Source organism: Patagioenas fasciata, chromosome Z, assembly GCF_037038585.1.
Source record: "Patagioenas fasciata isolate bPatFas1 chromosome Z, bPatFas1.hap1, whole genome shotgun sequence".
NCBI lineage: Eukaryota > Metazoa > Chordata > Aves > Columbiformes > Columbidae > Patagioenas > Patagioenas fasciata.
Genome location: NC_092560.1, coordinates 35,000,272 through 35,016,583, shown reverse-complemented (window position 1 = coordinate 35,016,583; position 16,312 = coordinate 35,000,272). Strand labels below are relative to the sequence as shown.

The 16,312-nt window shown below is 43.0% G+C and overlaps 1 protein-coding gene across 9 annotated transcripts in view; it reads left to right on the top strand.

Moving 5' to 3' along the window:
* Positions 1-11,522: 11,522 nt before the first annotated feature.
* Positions 11,523-16,312, top strand: part of SEMA4D (semaphorin 4D) — a 95,893-nt gene continuing 91,103 nt past the window's right edge. For 4 of the 9 annotated variants that reach the window (XM_071802292.1, XM_071802291.1, XM_071802287.1 and 1 more), the window contains exon 1: positions 12,128-12,210. The gene's annotated coding sequence lies outside the window, so the exon portion shown is untranslated. Of the gene's footprint in view, positions 11,700-11,773; positions 11,871-12,127; positions 12,211-16,312 lie in introns of those variants that run through there. The other 5 variants (XM_065860476.2, XM_065860475.2, XM_071802288.1 and 2 more) reach the window with 5 other exon arrangements.

Below are 16,312 nucleotides of genomic sequence, written 5' to 3'. Positions count from 1 at the left end.
CGATAGGGAGCATTTGGCAGCAATACTGCCCAGAGGTGTTTCTGTTCCCCTTGCCCGCCCACTGCCTGCTCCTGGTGAGAAGACCACTCCAGCAGCCTTGCTGCAAGCTGCCTGAGGAAATGGTCCAGCGCTAAAACACCCAAAACCTGAAAAAAAACAGACACCACACCTCGGAGAGAGTGTTGTCTATGGGAGAGACTGGGAATGAAGAGCTGATTTCAAGAGAGAGAGCCAGGAGCAGAGCTATCTCAAGCTTGGATTGTCACCAGGCTCTTGGTAGCCTCGTAACATGTGAATGTTCAAGAAAGTTTCTCCTCCAGGAGGAACACCCTGTATTTTATGTGCTAGGAGATAGTCAGCATGGCTTAGCAATAAAACAGCTACCAAGTGTGATAATATTTCCATTAAGGACGACGTGTTTGCATCTGGGTTCAGCAAGTGACCAAGTGCCTATGATAGCTTCATACCTAAAGAGTTATCAGTACTCCTTGCTTTTTATTCTGCGCTCCTGAGTTTGATTGATATTTTTATCTGTGAAGTTAGAGCCAAAATTATTGTTCTTTCTTTCTGATACCATGAAAGCATTGACATTTTTGATGCTTTATTTAATGAAAAAGGAAAATAAGGCATTTTATTACTACAAAGTCTGGCAGGAGGCAAGAACTGATATTACCAAGCTTTGAGAACAATTGCTTTCAGGAAAATCATTCTGCAAATGGAGACTGAGGGCACTGACCACGGTGAACTGATCTGCGACATGTAATTTCATTACTTTGACTGGACTAAGATGCATAAGCTTATTGCTGCCTTCCGCAGCAGAGCACGCTGGTGCGCGGTACTGCAGTTCTGCAGTGGAGGGATGTGAGAGGCCGTGAGAGGCTGTGAGGATTGCTACAATTTTCTCAAGTGCTGTAAAAAAGTGGCCAGTTGGTCATTAGCAGATCACCTTGCAGTTTAAACAGATCACATGCTACTGAGATCTGCGAAATACGCTGGTTGGCACTCAAGGCAGCACTGCTGTCGGGCTTGCTCTTGCAGAATTACCATGCATATAGGAAATCGGTTTGATTCCCACATGTGTTTGGTTTTCAGACTTACAGGCTCCATGGCAGGGTGGGGGGAAAACCAACAATCTAAACCATCATTCCCTTGAGCTCTGTGCTGCATTATTTTACTGTATGTGATCCTTTTTTGTTTATGAGGCTGTGTATACTAGTACAGCATTTCTTGTCCTTTCTGGTGCTTTGAAAGTAAGAGAGTAAGATGAATAGCAATGTTGCACAGTGGGTATGTATATCTGTCTGTATACATTTATATGTGACTTTCATGTCTGTGAATTGTGCTGGACAGATAATCATGAAAACTTGAAGGTCCCTCCTTCAAAGCAGTACTGTGAGAAGCAATTACATGCACTTTGAATACCAGCCAGATAAGCTTCCCACAACATAAAACACGGTATTTCATTTTGAACCTGGAGGAGAGAGTCACATCCTGCCATCTATACTCTGTCTTCAAATAAGATTACCTGTGCTGTGCTCCAGGAAAAAAAAATGCTGCTTATCACTTGCACTAGCTGCAGGAAACCCCAGCTGAAATTCGCTGACCTCTGAGATACAAAGGGTGAGACTGAATGATCAATCATCTTTAATCCCTAAAATCTGCGAACAGAAAGAGGCAAGTGAGCAGCTCCCTGCAATATGAGCTGTTCTGTTATCTATGGCACAAGCCCTAGTACATGAGGCTCTGCACTTTCTAAACTTCCTCATAAAATCCTGCGTTTATAGTGGATGTCAGTACTGGGTATAACTAAACCAGTATGGAGAGTGGTTTAACAACATGTATAAACAAGACCAAGCAATGCAAATCACAATTCCTGTAACTCCTTTTGAGCTGTTCTTAGAACAGGGAGGAGCAATGTAGAATAAAGGGTGAAAAATCATGTTGTTTTTCCCCTTCTTTAGCTTTTACTTCTCATTAATTAATTCATACTGTGAATTAGTTCTGGTTGGTGGATACATTTAGGTGTTTTGTGAGTCTGAGGGCATGTCTTACCTCCATTCAGATTACAAAATAAGCACAACAAGCATGTCTATTGACTGGGTATCCATATTGCATTCAGTCGTTTGAGAAATCTGGCCCCATAAAGGTCAAATGGATGTCTGAGGACAGGAGGAAGGTGGAACTATAGAGGCTCACATATTGCACGGGGGTTGTCAGGGGACAGGAGGTGTGGATGGCCTGGTTTGGCTCTTCTGTCAATCTAGTGACAGAAATGTATTTACCTATATTTATATACATACATATATATATATGTGTGTGTGTGTGTATATATATGTGTGTGTATACATATATATATATATATTTTTTTTTTTTTTTTAAATCAAGGGATATACCTGAATTCAATCAGATTCAAGTTATCATTAATTGGCACTCCAAAACTACCTTTAAGTCTCCATGGACTACTTGCTGTAAGCTAGTCACCAGGGCTGTCTGAAGAACACAGGAAAAACTTGTGTGATTTCTTGATGTAATTTCCTGGGTCTCAAACATCAAAAGGAGTGTTAATTACATGGACAAAAATCCTATTTTGATTTCTCAGGGTGTTAAAACAGGTTATTAAATGGTTATTTGTATTTTTCCGTAAGTATATTTCTAGCTGGAACTGGCAACCCTTAAAATTATGGCATTGTCCTGTGCTGCTTCCTTCTGTGCGAAACCTCAGTGAAGAAGGCTGTCTTTGCTGAGATTTTTGCAAATTCTGCTGAGAAGGGAGGGGTCACCCAGGAGGAACAGGTTGTCCTCTACATCTGTGATTTTTGCCAGGGATGAAGCAATCTGCTCTGAGAGTTTGTTCCTTAGGCTCGGGTCAGGATTTTGTTCAGCTTGCTCTGGTGCAGACGTCCCAGGAAAAGGGTAGAGGGGCTGTGATGCCCTGAAACCCAGGGAAAAGGGGAGAGGGGTGATGACGCCGAGAGGTGGAGGGGTCTCCCTTGCACCTGTAAGGCTCAGCACAGCAAGGGCAGGTTGTCTTGCACTGCCCCCTAATCTAATTCAGTTGATGCTCAGAGACCTAGGAGCAGATGAGACCCTCCTACAGAAATTTTTCGCCTGGCTAATGTGTGAAGACCGCAAAGAGGAAGGTCTTTCCCTTTTGATGAGATCAGCAAATGCCATCACAAGGCCCAGAAATGGCTCTTCTATAATACTGTTACTATTTGCAAGACCCAACAAGGACACAATAAAAGACAATGACGCCCCACAATTAAGACACAGTATTAATAGGCTTAAAATCTGAGGAAGAGCTGTTGGTTACCCCTTTTTTTTTTTTTTTTTTCTTTTAGTGTGTTAAATAATTAGATCACATTAAGCTTTAACAAAACCACGGTAGAACTGGCTATTGTGCCACTAGTCCATGGCACTGACGTTGGAGATAATGTGACTTCTCATCTTGGTCTCTTCCAACACAAACTATTCTATGACTCTATGTTTTGATCAGCTGAGAGGTCAAAGGAAAGCTGGGCATGGAAAGCAATAAATACCATTTTCTTATGTTTTGTTATAGGGTCATGTACTTTTTTTCCAATAAAGGAGTGTATACAATAGAAACAAACTGAATACACAATGCAAGAAGACTATGAGTTGTTCTGAAAAGCATTCCTTTAAAATGCACGACCCTAGGCATATCACGCAACAAATCCAAAAAGGTGGAAACTCCAGGCCTGCCCTAACACTGAAGATGGATATAATAACCAGAAACAACAGGCCCTGAAAGCAACTTCAAAACCCTAGAAAGTCTGGGAGTGAATTTTCTTTATTGCTCCTAAGTACAGACTATTTCTTATCTTCTGCTACATCCCAATGTAAAAATGTATTTTATATGTGAGAAACATATAGAAACCAGGCACAGCCAAGTCATTACATTTTTCTAATGTTTTTCTCTGATAATTTTTTCTCTACCTCTTTTTTTTTTTTCCCATTTTTCTTGGTTATTTTTTAGTAAAGATGCTTGCTTTCTGCTAGATTATTTTTTCTCCAGCTATTTTCATTCCTAAAGCCAAAACAAACAACAGTGATTATCAGCTGATAATGTCCTTCATGATCCCTTTGTTGACATTTTCATAAGCCTTTTTCTTATCTCTGTTGTCCTGAAATAATTAGAAATTAAAAACATTAATCAAATAAAAAGAAAGAGTAAATATTATGTCACCTGTCCTTCGGGGTTAGTCCTGAGGTAACTGTAGTAAGAGCACCTGATTGAATTTAAAAGAGGCAAGGTGTCTCAGCAGTGAGGTTTGAGGCAGCAGTTTCATTTTTGTCCAGCAAATAAGCCCAAAGGTGCAGTAAAGCTCTCCCATGCTCCTTCCTGCCTCCTCCTCTACAACAACACTACAGCAGCTCTGCAGCACAGCAGGTACCAGGACTGGTCCACCTGGCAACAAACCTACATCTTCATCCAAGGAGATTTTCTACCAGATCAGTTCCTTGACCTGAGCTGCCTGTCAGTGCCACCACGAGAGAGGTGTCAGGAGAACGCTGCGGAGGGAAGAAGGAACCAGCTGTTTGGGTCACAGACCATTTTAATGGCATAAAAAGGGGATGGACAATGTTGAACCAAAATCGCTGTCACAAAATCATGAGATGAAAATGTGAGTGATGAACAGACTTTTATTATTTGCTGTCTATCATTCTGTATTACCCAGAAGACTACTATGAACTTTGGACATCTACCGTTTTGCCATAGAAAAGCTTCATTGATTTCAAAGCATTACCAACTCAAAACAAAACAAAACCTAAACAGAAGTAATTCCCAGACAAATGTTTAATCAATTTGCTTCATCTTTGATTGAGGATTATTTTTTTAGTGTTAATTAACAACAAAAAAAATCAAAATATTAAGTCCTCCAGGATAAAAACAGAGGGGAGGGAGAAAGGAGAGAGGAGAGGGAAGGGGAGGGGAGGTGAGTGGAGCGGAAGTGGAGGCGAGGTCCCTTCCAACCCAAACTGTTCTATGACCCTATGATTTTATGAATAATTGAAACTGCTTCTTTGTAAACAGTTTTGATGTTAACCAATGGAGAATTTCCAGGATTATATTAAAAAAAAAATCTGAACTTGTGCTACAATAAAACTTTTGCTTCCTCTTCTTCTAGTACCTTTTTTCTTTTTTTTTTTTAATTTCTCCATATAGTCGGGCAGTTCTGCAGAAACATGAATAAATAACTTCTAAGGGGGATGATGTTTCAGACAGACAAAAGATGTTTTTTGCAGATAGCCAGACTGCTCAGTACACATTAAATGTAGTACCTTTAGGTTTTCACCTTTGTTGTCTTTCTGGGGGGGATGGAAACATACAGATGTGAATTTTGATATTGTGCACTTCTACTGACTGGGATTGTTATGCAAGGCCTAGCGAAGTTAGAAAATGTTCCCAATTTCTGCACGCTTAAAGTAATCTTTTCTGTAAGTCTCTTGTCAAAGACTGTCCTTGGGCCCTTCCACCCAATCTTTTATTTGCCTTTTTGTTACTCCCTGGAACAGAGAGCTGTGTTCCCAAGGGGGTTTTGTTAGTTGCAAATTGCTCATATCAGCTCAGAAAATCCCATCCTGTCCTGTACTGTGTGTCCTTTTATTTAATTTAGAATAGGGAAGCAATTGGATATTTGCTTTTGTTCTCCATACAAAATAAGAGAAACCTAATATGAGCAACTGGTGGTATGGAAAACCTTACTGTAGGGCAGGAAAGAAATGTCCCTGTAACATCACACTGGGGAATCATGACCTCATTTAGCTTCAGCGAAGGAGTGGTTATTAGGGCAACTTAGTTCAAGCAGCAAGTTACATCAGGTTTTTGCATTCTTTTGGAGTAAGAAGGACACAGGATGCCAGCACAAAAAACCCCCCAAAAACATACAAACCAACAAAACCAAAACACTACAAACAACAACACACTGAAAAAAATAAGAGAGCATGCAAGGAGAGGAGTCTGCTTTCACCTTTTACTCATAGTATATTTCCATTGTTGTCTTCTCATTTTGTGGGTTCATGGTTGACTAAGCGTTGACAGGAATTAATTGGCTTGTGCATTAGTTGAAGCAGATGCCCACAACAAGAACAGCAGCAACTACAGGATTTTTTTGTAAAGCTAATATTATTTTCTTATCAAGGTCCAAACTTGGAGTCTACAGGATTTAACTGGATAATTCAGCTGAAGTTACAGGCATTTGTATAACTCCAAGAATCTCACCAGTCTTGTGATCCTCTTTGAGTAGTAAACTGAGATGTGTGGAAAGAAATTGGATTAACATGCTATGCTACATGATAAAAAAGTCAAATTCCTTGCTCATTACATAAAGGAAACAGGTCTGTGGCTATTAACTTTTACAGTCAAGTTTATCACCAGACAAATCCCTTATAATTCTATTTCTGAATTTGTATTTGTGAAGTATGATATGAAGTTACTTGTCTATAAAACTGATGCTGGAAAATGTGAAAAAGTCATAAGGTCTTGTAATGGTGAGGGCAATAAAAATGTAGGGCTCATATAGGAAGACTGCGAGCTTAGTATGAAGTTCATAAAAGTCTCAATCCATTACTGTCAAACCGTACATTTGCTTTTTCTGCATTCACAACAAAACACTTTTGTTACCTCTCTGGTTTCATACTTCTTCATGACTAGCACAGTTACCTCAGATCAATAGTTTGATATTGACTTGCATGAAAAACATGTGATCAGAAATAATTCCTGTGATTAGTGATGACTCCATTTCAAATTTTTCATTAACATTGATCTTTATGGAAATGTAATTGCATTTTTAAAAAATATGAAAAACAATATATTGAGTTTTATTTTCTTCATTATTCTTCATGTACTACATTATTAATGTTGCCTTATTGACCTTGTCCCTTGAGGCAGGCACTGCTGACACATTTTTTATTATTTTTCTCATTAATAAACATGTTGTGCCTCCTCCACTAGCCCATGCACTTCTTCTGCTTTGTGGAGTGGATAGTGTCTTTTATCATTCATTGATTGTTGATCCTATGTCCTTCCATCCCAACTTCTGATGAAAAGACCACTGAAGTGGTTATGGTCTTTATTTTACACCCACACACATAACTTGGCTGTTTCAATAAGAACTATAGGCTCCAAGCTGGGACACCAATAAGTGAAAACTATTAACACAAAATACTTGTTTCAGTTGTTGGTATTTTGTCCAGGACTAAAGCATGTAGTAATGTAATCTGCTAGCGAGTTCTTGTTGCAAATGTGAATCCTCACACAGAACAAGAATGAGGGTAACTCCTACCAGTTTTGCCATCCTTCCCTAAATTCACCCTGTCTCGCATCCCTTTAGCCCTTTTAATAGCTTTTGTTGGGAGATTTTATGGAGACTGGACTACAGATACCTCTTTTGTCCAGTGGTTAGATACTAGCCTACAGTGTAGCTCCACTAATCTTTATTCCAGATTAGGAAAAATATAGAAAAGAAAAAAACAATAAAAAAACCAAAACAGAACATAGAAGAAAAACATTCTCTGTGGCCTTTACATGGTGAATAGATCCACCAAAAGAGGAGGAAGAGATCCTGCTCTCCCACGACATCCAGCCATGCACTTCCTCTGCAGTACATCATCCAAATCCAGATGTCTGTGCAGCACCTATTTAGCTCTCTCTCCTTCTGTCTTAGACATACAAACAGACACATGGTAAATACAGGGAGAGTTTTAAACTCTTGGAGTGAATCTTCTACGTAATTGCCATGTTTATCCATAATAATAGAGGAAGAGTTCAGACAAAAAAAAAAAAAAAAAGCAAAAAAATCACAAAGTTAGGAGATAACGCCCCTTGACTATTATAATTTAGTTCCATTGCCTCTGTAATTGCAAAAGTGAAGGCAATGCTTTTTCTCTGCCTGATGGGGATGTTACAGAAGTAAAAGGTCAAGGTTTTATCTGTCTGTGGTTCTGCCACTGACTTACTGTATAATCTTGCACAAATCACTTTGAGCTGTTGCGTATTATGTTTCTAGCTAGGATAAAAAGTTAATAATATTTTCCTACTCTGAAAATAATTTTAGGTCTATGTAATTTCAGTAGTTTAATAATGTTAATCAACATTAATTTATGGGGCATGGCTTTTAAATGCCTTTCATATGCTTATTTTACTATATTAAGGTTTCAAAATATGTTTTTCATTGTCATGACTGTAAAGTCCATTTAAAATTTGTATTTTTATCATGCAGTTTTCCTCAGATTGTTAGTTGAAAGAGGTTGGCTGTTTTATTTGTTTGTTTTTTCAGGAACGCATGTTGTTTTCCTCTAGCACAGGTTGATACCCATGACAAATGATCTGAACAGTTATACCATCATAGGAGTATAGCAAAAGAATAGTTATAGCTTGAAACTTTGACTCTGTTTAGAATTGCTTACATAGTCACATTCATTCAAGTGAACTGGTTTTTTTTTTTTATGCTCTCATCCATTCATTCTCTCATGTATTCTGCTACTGACGTATTCATTGCATTATATATTGGTCTGCCAACCTCCGAGCACGTTCACTGCCCTTTTCACCGGCTTACTAAATACCTACCACCTGTTCACTCACTCACTCTTGGACTGATCTGCCCTCAGCCTCAGACCGGCTTCCGGGCCAGCTTCAGTCTTATTCTCATTCCCTACTATCCTCCGGTGTCTTCTGCCCTGCAGCTTATTTCTTCTTGAATTTAATTAAGGACTTGAGGTTTAAGAACACAGTTAGTTGTTATAGCTTTCACTTTTCCTTGCTTAATTCCCTTTATCTTTTTTTTTTTTTTTTTCCTGGCACAGATTTAACACAGCTTGCCTAAGCTTAAAATACCCATGTGTATATTCATCCCTCAACATGATTTCTGAACACGGTATATTATGACTGAGGCAGCCTTTACATATTATTACTTCACAGAATGCATTAGGTGTACTTCCGAAGATTATACTTTATTATGCTTATGATGGAGGTTTTCAAAAGTATGTTTCATGCATGTCTTTGGAATGAATACCCATTATAGAGTTGGTGTGGACATGTATCAATAGTTGTTCACTATATGATCTCATTGCCACAGCATGTAGTATTTGAAAGATTATAATAATTTTTAACAAAACAAATTCAGTTGTAATTACTGTGAGGACCAGTGTCTTTAGCCCTACACCACTAGTTCACATACACTCCAGGCTAATGTTACAGAGCTTTGGAAAACCTCCCAAATTTGTTTCTGTCATGCCTCGGAGGACATTTGTTTTTAAATCCTGTAGAAGATCTTGCTTATAATGAGAACTGATAGGAATCTTCAGTTGTGCAATTTATGCTCCTTGCTACGTGCTCCCAACACCATCACTACGAGGGTATTTCTTTTTCTCGACAAATCCCCATGGGTAACCCATTTTACTGGAAAGAGGATCCTGAATGGGACTGAGAATCTGGTATTTGACAAGGTCCACATATCAGTTCCTTGTTTTACCTCTGACCTTTCAGTCTGCAATACTCCACAGGTTTTACTGAGAATGGAGATTGAAAACTACCCTATACAAATGAACACTGTAATTCTTAAAGGTTACAAAATCTACCCCAGATAGAGACAGTAGAAATAATGGAAATTCCGTCTTGGTGCTAGCCTTTGCCCCAGGTCCTTTGTGCCGCTCTGGGCTTTTGGAAGCTTGTGCAGACCACAGGCTCCCTAGGGAAACCTGACAAAACTCCTGTGATTTTCCTATTCCAAGCTAAGAACTGCACTAGCCTAGAATTCGTACAATGCAAAAGAGATTAAAAAAACACCTTTGTTTCTTCCCTTGGAATATAATTTCATAGCTGTATCCCTCAGGAGACGCTTAAAGCCTTTTCTATGCCAGGAAGGTTTTGCTGGTATATTAATACCAGCAGCTAGCCCCAGAGGAGATGCAGCTTATTCTTCTGCTGTAAAAAAATTACAGCAATTCCCCAAATAAAATATGATAAGGATTTTTTTTATCCTGCTTCTGTATTTGCACTAGGGATTTTCTGGCATTAGTTCAGCTTGTGATCCATTTTCATGCTCCTGGCAGACATAGGTAAATCGTTATAAGTGGTTCTCCCCCGTCCCAGCAGACCCTGGATCCTCAGCTCCTCCTGCTCTGCCTTGCTGTTGCTTCCCAGACCCACTTGCTTGTGTGACTACTTGCTTCTCCATGCCTCAGATCTAAAGTTTTGATGGTGTGTGACCCTATTCTGTGTTAACTGTGTGATGGACACTGGTGGCACAGTGTTAAGCCGGCCTAAGTTAAATCACCATTTTGAAAATGAAATGAGAGGACGTGGATTTCCCAGTGTTTTCCACACAACAACAAACTTCACTGGCTCTGCTAATATTCTCCTTCAAACCTTGCAGTCTCAAATACCCTGAAATATCAAGGTAGCCAGGTCTTGCCTTGCATGTAAACTTTCTTCACCTGATGTTATCATCATGACTCTATGTCTCTAAGAGACTCTATTTCCTCAATATTTGCATTTTTACAGTAGTTATTAGCTATAGCAAACATGAATTACAGATATTAGAAATTGACTGTCATGTTATTGTTACAATACATACATGTTGTGTAATGCTGGAATTAGAAGGTCAGCCAATAAAGCAAATGCCAGCATCTGATAAACTAAATATGTTCAGTCTTGCTTAAATGGGTCCTGTTAACTGAGGTATAGCAATTAAACGACATTGGATATAACCTGTTCCACAGTAATAAGAAAACCCACAGTCATGCATGTGCTGGTTCATATTCATCAGAACAGTCACCACAGGCATGCACAGACATGATGGTAATCAATAACTCATCAGTGACTCAGCAGAAGCATCCTGGGTGAGATCTGTACACTCACTGACCTACTTTCTTTCCTATGCCAAGCTGTTCCTCCTTTGATATTTCCAAGCAGTCACCTACGCGGGCCTCTGCTTTCAGGTAACGTTTGCTTCCAGTATAAATCATTCCTATTTCCGTGGTGCCCAGAGGCTGCATCCCGGATGCAATACGTGCTGTGGTCTGCAGCGAGTGGGTCCGTCCTGCCCGGGATGAGACAGAGCAGAGGAGCGTGGCAGACGGCACTGGGTGCGTGGTGAGACTGCTATTGTGCGGCCTGCTTGAATTGCGGGGGCATCGCGTCTGCTTTCGGCAGAAGTGCCTCAACACCCCTCCAAGCCACACAGCCCTAAATCACTAGGGAGAAGCCATTTGCTGGTGCCATTTCTAGAGGTGCCATCGAGTGGGCAACATCGAACTGCTGCATCTCCGGGTAGACCCTGGAAGGATGCTGCCGCCGCTAAACGGGGATGCGCTAGGCTAAGGGGCAGAAAACATGAGTTTGTTGAAAAGAGTGCTGAGCAACCCGCTCCGCCGAGCCCTGCCCGTGTGGGGGCAGCCGCCCCGGGCCCCCCCGCAGAGCCAGGGCCGGGTCCGCCCCTCGGCGCCCCGCTGCGGGCGGGCACCACGGTCCTGCACGCCCGCCCCCGCCGGCCGCCATACTGCGGGGCAACCCAAACTTGTTACACGGGCACCAACTCCTCCTCCTCCTCCTGCCGCCGCCGCCCTGCCCCCGCCGGCGCAGGGAGGAGGGGGCTGCGCCGGCCCAGCCTGCCGCGGGGAAGGCGCCGAGGCGGGTGGGGGCTGGGGCGGGGGGATTGCCGGCAGAACCCTTGCAGGTAGGAGCGCCCGGCAGGGCGGGCTGCGCGCCGCCCGGCGCCGGGGGTGGAGACGGGGGGAGGAGGAGGCGGTGGCGCCCGCCACCGTGGTGGTGGAGGCGGAGGCAGAGTCAGGGCGGTCGCCGCTGGGGTGAGCGTCTGGCCGTGCCCGCCGTGCCTCCTCCCGCCGAGGTGGGTGCAGGGGCTACCGGAGCGGCGGCGGGGCTGGGGTCTGCAGCGGGGCCGGGCCGGGCAGTGCCGCACACCTGCGGAGCGGGGCCTCCCGCCCGGCGGGGCCGGGCCCGCCGCCGGCTTCAGGGAGGGGGGGCGGCGAGGTGGGAGCCGGCGCGGGTGCTGGCAGCCCCCAGCGGCGGCGCGGCCGGAGCGGGGCGGAGAGGAGGAGCCTCCCGCAGCAAATGAGCGAGGGCTGGCAGGTTTATAAATCTGCTTTTCTCCCACCGCCCCCAAGCACTGCTGACCGCGGCGGCAGCTCCCTGCGAGCCTCCCCAACCGCCCTCTGCGGCTTCCCCAGGTGTGTCCCGGGGCGGCGGGCGGGAGCCCGGGCCCCCGCTGCTAGTACTGGCTGCACCTGCCGCAGCGGCGGGGCTGGGCGGGGGCTGGGGGCACCTCTTGGGGGGTGGTGAATTCGAATGCGAGGCGACTTCGCCCAGCCGGGAAGCGGCCGGGTCGTTGCCAAGTGCCAGCCCAGGTTGCCATTGGTGCGTCCGGGCACCTCAGGCATGGCTGCTGCCCGCTGGGAACCGCGGCCTCTGGCTGCACGGGTAGCAGGACGCTGCGCCGGCTGCTTGCTGTTGGGAAACGGGCTGCGTATGTTTTGAAGAGCTATTATATGCTGGTTTATTTTTTCAGCTGTCAGGGGAGTTTAAATCAGGTCTGCACGGAGGTTTGCAAGGGATGGGTGAAGTGACATAAGAGTTGCCTGTCTATTCCTGTCTGCCTTCCAGCTAATTGTAAGGGGGTGTCTTTACTGCTTCATGGAGGTGTGGGCCGTTTGGCGGTGTTTTCTGCATACACGAAACCACGCAGCATCGGTGTTTAAGGGAAACTGAGTGGATGAATGCAGCGATTGTAACTTTATTGTTGCAGCTCGTTTCTATTATGTGACTGCCATTAGCAGGGAGGGCAACAGGAGCTTGTTCATGCACTGGTGTGGGTGGGAACGTGATGGATCTGTACGTTGAAGGGCCTTTTCATGTTTGCTCTTAGGTTTCATGCTGGAACATTTTCCTGCCTCCCTCTGTTTTTTATCATGTACCTTTTGCAATGAGATACTTCAGCTGAAAAATGTGAAACATCACTGTCATGTCTATGGCACCCAAGTATTTCTAGTTTGCTCTGGAAATCAATGTAGTAGTAAAGATACTTTTGTTTTTCTTTTTTAATTAAAGTTCTTACAGTAATTAGCCATAGGCTCTGGACTGCTTTATGACTGTCAGGCTCAGAAATAGCTACTGATCTCATACTCTTTCTGATACCTGTACGGAGGTTTTGTTAGAGAAATGTTTAAAGACTTACTTTATTAGAAAGAGTGCGAGCTTAGCAGTTATGCAAGTGCACCTAAAGGAAGCTGTGCTGCCTGCGTGGCTGTGCGGATGGTGTATGTGGAAGCAGTGCTGGAGCGGGAGTATCATTTACAAACTGGGTTAGGAAGGGGCATTGTAAGAAAGAGAACCAAGTAGCTGGCATAGGGTGAAACACTCTACATATCGTGTTCACTGCTGTGCAGGGAGATGTGTAAGTACAGTGTGCTGTCTGGGTTGAGCATGCTATGGACAGGCATTCGTAATTCTTTGAGGTATCAGACATGAGGAGCAGGCAGCTCTTTGCCAGTGAGAGCAAATGAGCAGCAAGGGAATAGGTTTCTACATGGATGTTCATCAAGTGAAAGAAAAAAAGAGGCTTTGCAAATGTGGAGCTGCATTGACAGATGAAATCTCTCCCTGCTGTGATTTCTTGGCCTAGAGAGGAAATAATTCACACACACCCCCCTCTCCAAAAGCAATTACTCTCTGTACACTTAGTGATGGTCACAGATTGCTACAGAGTCTGCTGATGAAAGCTGCTTGCATTCGTACCTACCAAAACAGGTCTATAGCCTCTTTTTTTTTTTTTTTTTTTTTGGAAACAAAAGCCATTGTAGTTGGTAGGGAGGGTGGTAGCTCCTTCCACAGCAAATGAAGCATTTTATGTGAGTGGCTTAATTTCAAAAACTGGAAGACTGATTCATAGATTTTTCTGGACACTGTAGGTACAAGTGTGCCTGGAGACTTCGTTTAATGTGCCGTGTTGCTTTCTCTTTGCTGGTGTTATGATTCAGTCCCTCTCCTCCCCCAATATAAACAGCTATTACATTAAACACTTGATAACCTTTTGTTCACCTGCTTGCGTGGACACAGCTGTGCTCTGCCAAAAGCGTGTGGCTTTATACTCCCCAGAGGTCCTGGAAGAAGGACAGATGATCTGGATGCCCTGACACTTCCCACGCTGTTCTGCCTCCTGAGCCACTGAGCTTCAGAGTTACCCACTTTGTGCAGCCTCTTGCTGGGGAGGAGCTGGAGACATCTCCAGAGGATCCATGATCTGTCCAGGACCTCTTGGCTGGAATTGGAGACAACACTGTGCTTGTTCTGCTGTGTGCACTCATGCTTCCTCCCAGCTGTCTCAAGGGGTGCATGCCGAATGAACATTATAATGTTAAAATATGTTGGCTTAGATGTTTTCTTTCAGTGAAGTAAGTGGAGGTCTCTCTTAGTCGTGCCAAGATTACTTCTTGGTCTGGCTGCTGTCACTTCATCTAACACTTGCATATACCACCTAGTTTGCAGAAGGTGTTGGATAAATTAGTAGGTGGTAGTGCCTTACTCTCATTCTGAGCATGATGATCCAAAGTGGGACTCTTATTTAAATAAGCAGAAATAGCTATGATAGAAATGTGCCAAGATTTTGTTATCACCAAACATCTCAAGTGTTGAGCTTTTCACTGGAAAAAAATGGAAGCTCAAGCCACAGTTGTTGCAATTTTGTACAGCATAAGAAAATCAAGTATTTCCCCTGAACGTGCAGGGATGTGGTTCTTTATCCCAGTTTTTGCTGTGTAGAGAACTTGAAATGAGTAGTGACAGAGAAGGAAAGATGTAATTGCGAAGGTTGACTAACATTTCTTGTAAGCCTTAAGTGCTTCCAAGTGTTGGATCTTGTAAATATTCATGTTATTCTATGATTTAAATGAGTTGAAAAGGAGATTCTGTGAGTGCATGACCATGAAAGTGTTATTCGTGAAAGGATGCTGATCTACAATGCTTCCCAGTAAACTGAGGTTTAATTACGTGTAGACATGACTGAGAGAATTTTTCATAATGTTTTAATTTTAGATAAATGCATGAAGCAGTAATACATTCCAGGTAGCATGTGACAAGAAGGATGGATACTTAAAGGTGACAACAGAAAGAAGCAAAGCAGGTCATAAACTTCCCTGAATTATCCTTTAAAGTTTTTTTTTTTTTTTTGCACTTGTATGTAAGTTACTCTGTTGGAAGTTTAAAATGAGAATTCAGATTTTCATTGTTGTGGTGATATTAAACAGTTTTGGGGTGTCTTATGTTGTGCCTGGTACTCAGGTACTCTGTGCTGTGTTTAGTTAGCTGAAGAAATGTGTGTCCAGTTGTGAGGCTGTATAATAAATAAAGGAGTTGGGAAGTGCTTTTGGCTGTTTTGATATTTTTTTTTTTTCTTTCCTCTGAAACTTTCCACCTCCTCCTGTCTGACATGTCTAGGTGGATAGGTAGAAAGTATTGAAAAGAGTGAGGGAAGTCCCACTTGTATTACAGGAGTCTTGAGTTTTGGGATGATGAAGTAGCTGCGGAGTTTCTTTTCAGTGTTAGCATCGTGTACCAAGAGGAGCCTGTGAACGCAGAAGGGATGCTGCTGCAGCTGCCGTTTGAAAAGCTAACTGTGTGTTGATATAACAGGCTCGGTGGAAGCTGTTTTAACTGTTCTCCCTCTGATATGTATCTTTGTTTCTCGGATGAGTTAATAAAAGGAAAGAAGATGACTTGTGTTCCCACAACTGCTCAGTTAGAAACCAAACGTCGCACCTCATGTTTCAGGCTCGCGTGTGTCATCATCCTGGATGGGGAAGTTGCAGGTCTTGCTGTCCAGAACTCGACTAACATCTTGCATTTAATTGCATCCTGGCCAAAAGGCTTTTATGTTCTGTTTATCTACCTGTAAATTTCCAGGAATGCAAAGGGCTGCCCAGCTTCCCAGCTGGAGGCAGTGCTGCAGCCTGTAGTTGCTGCCTGTAGCATGAAGGGTGTTGTGCCTCACTTATTCTAAATTTGGGTGTCCAGGAGCTGCTCTTTTCCCTCCTGCTCCTTGTTTTGGTAGTGTTTGTGCTTTCCTATGATGGGATGCAGAGAGAAGAAAGAAAAGACTTCTTTTCAGTTTCAGGGGGCGTGCATGTTATTTGTAGTATGGTGGCTCAGATTTTTGACAAGCAAGTGTTTTAAAGCACCAGACGGCAGACTTTACTTCGAGAGTATGTTCTAACACTGCCTGAGCGGGAAACAAAGCAGATGGCAAATTAATAAAAACATGGACTATAGATGCGAACG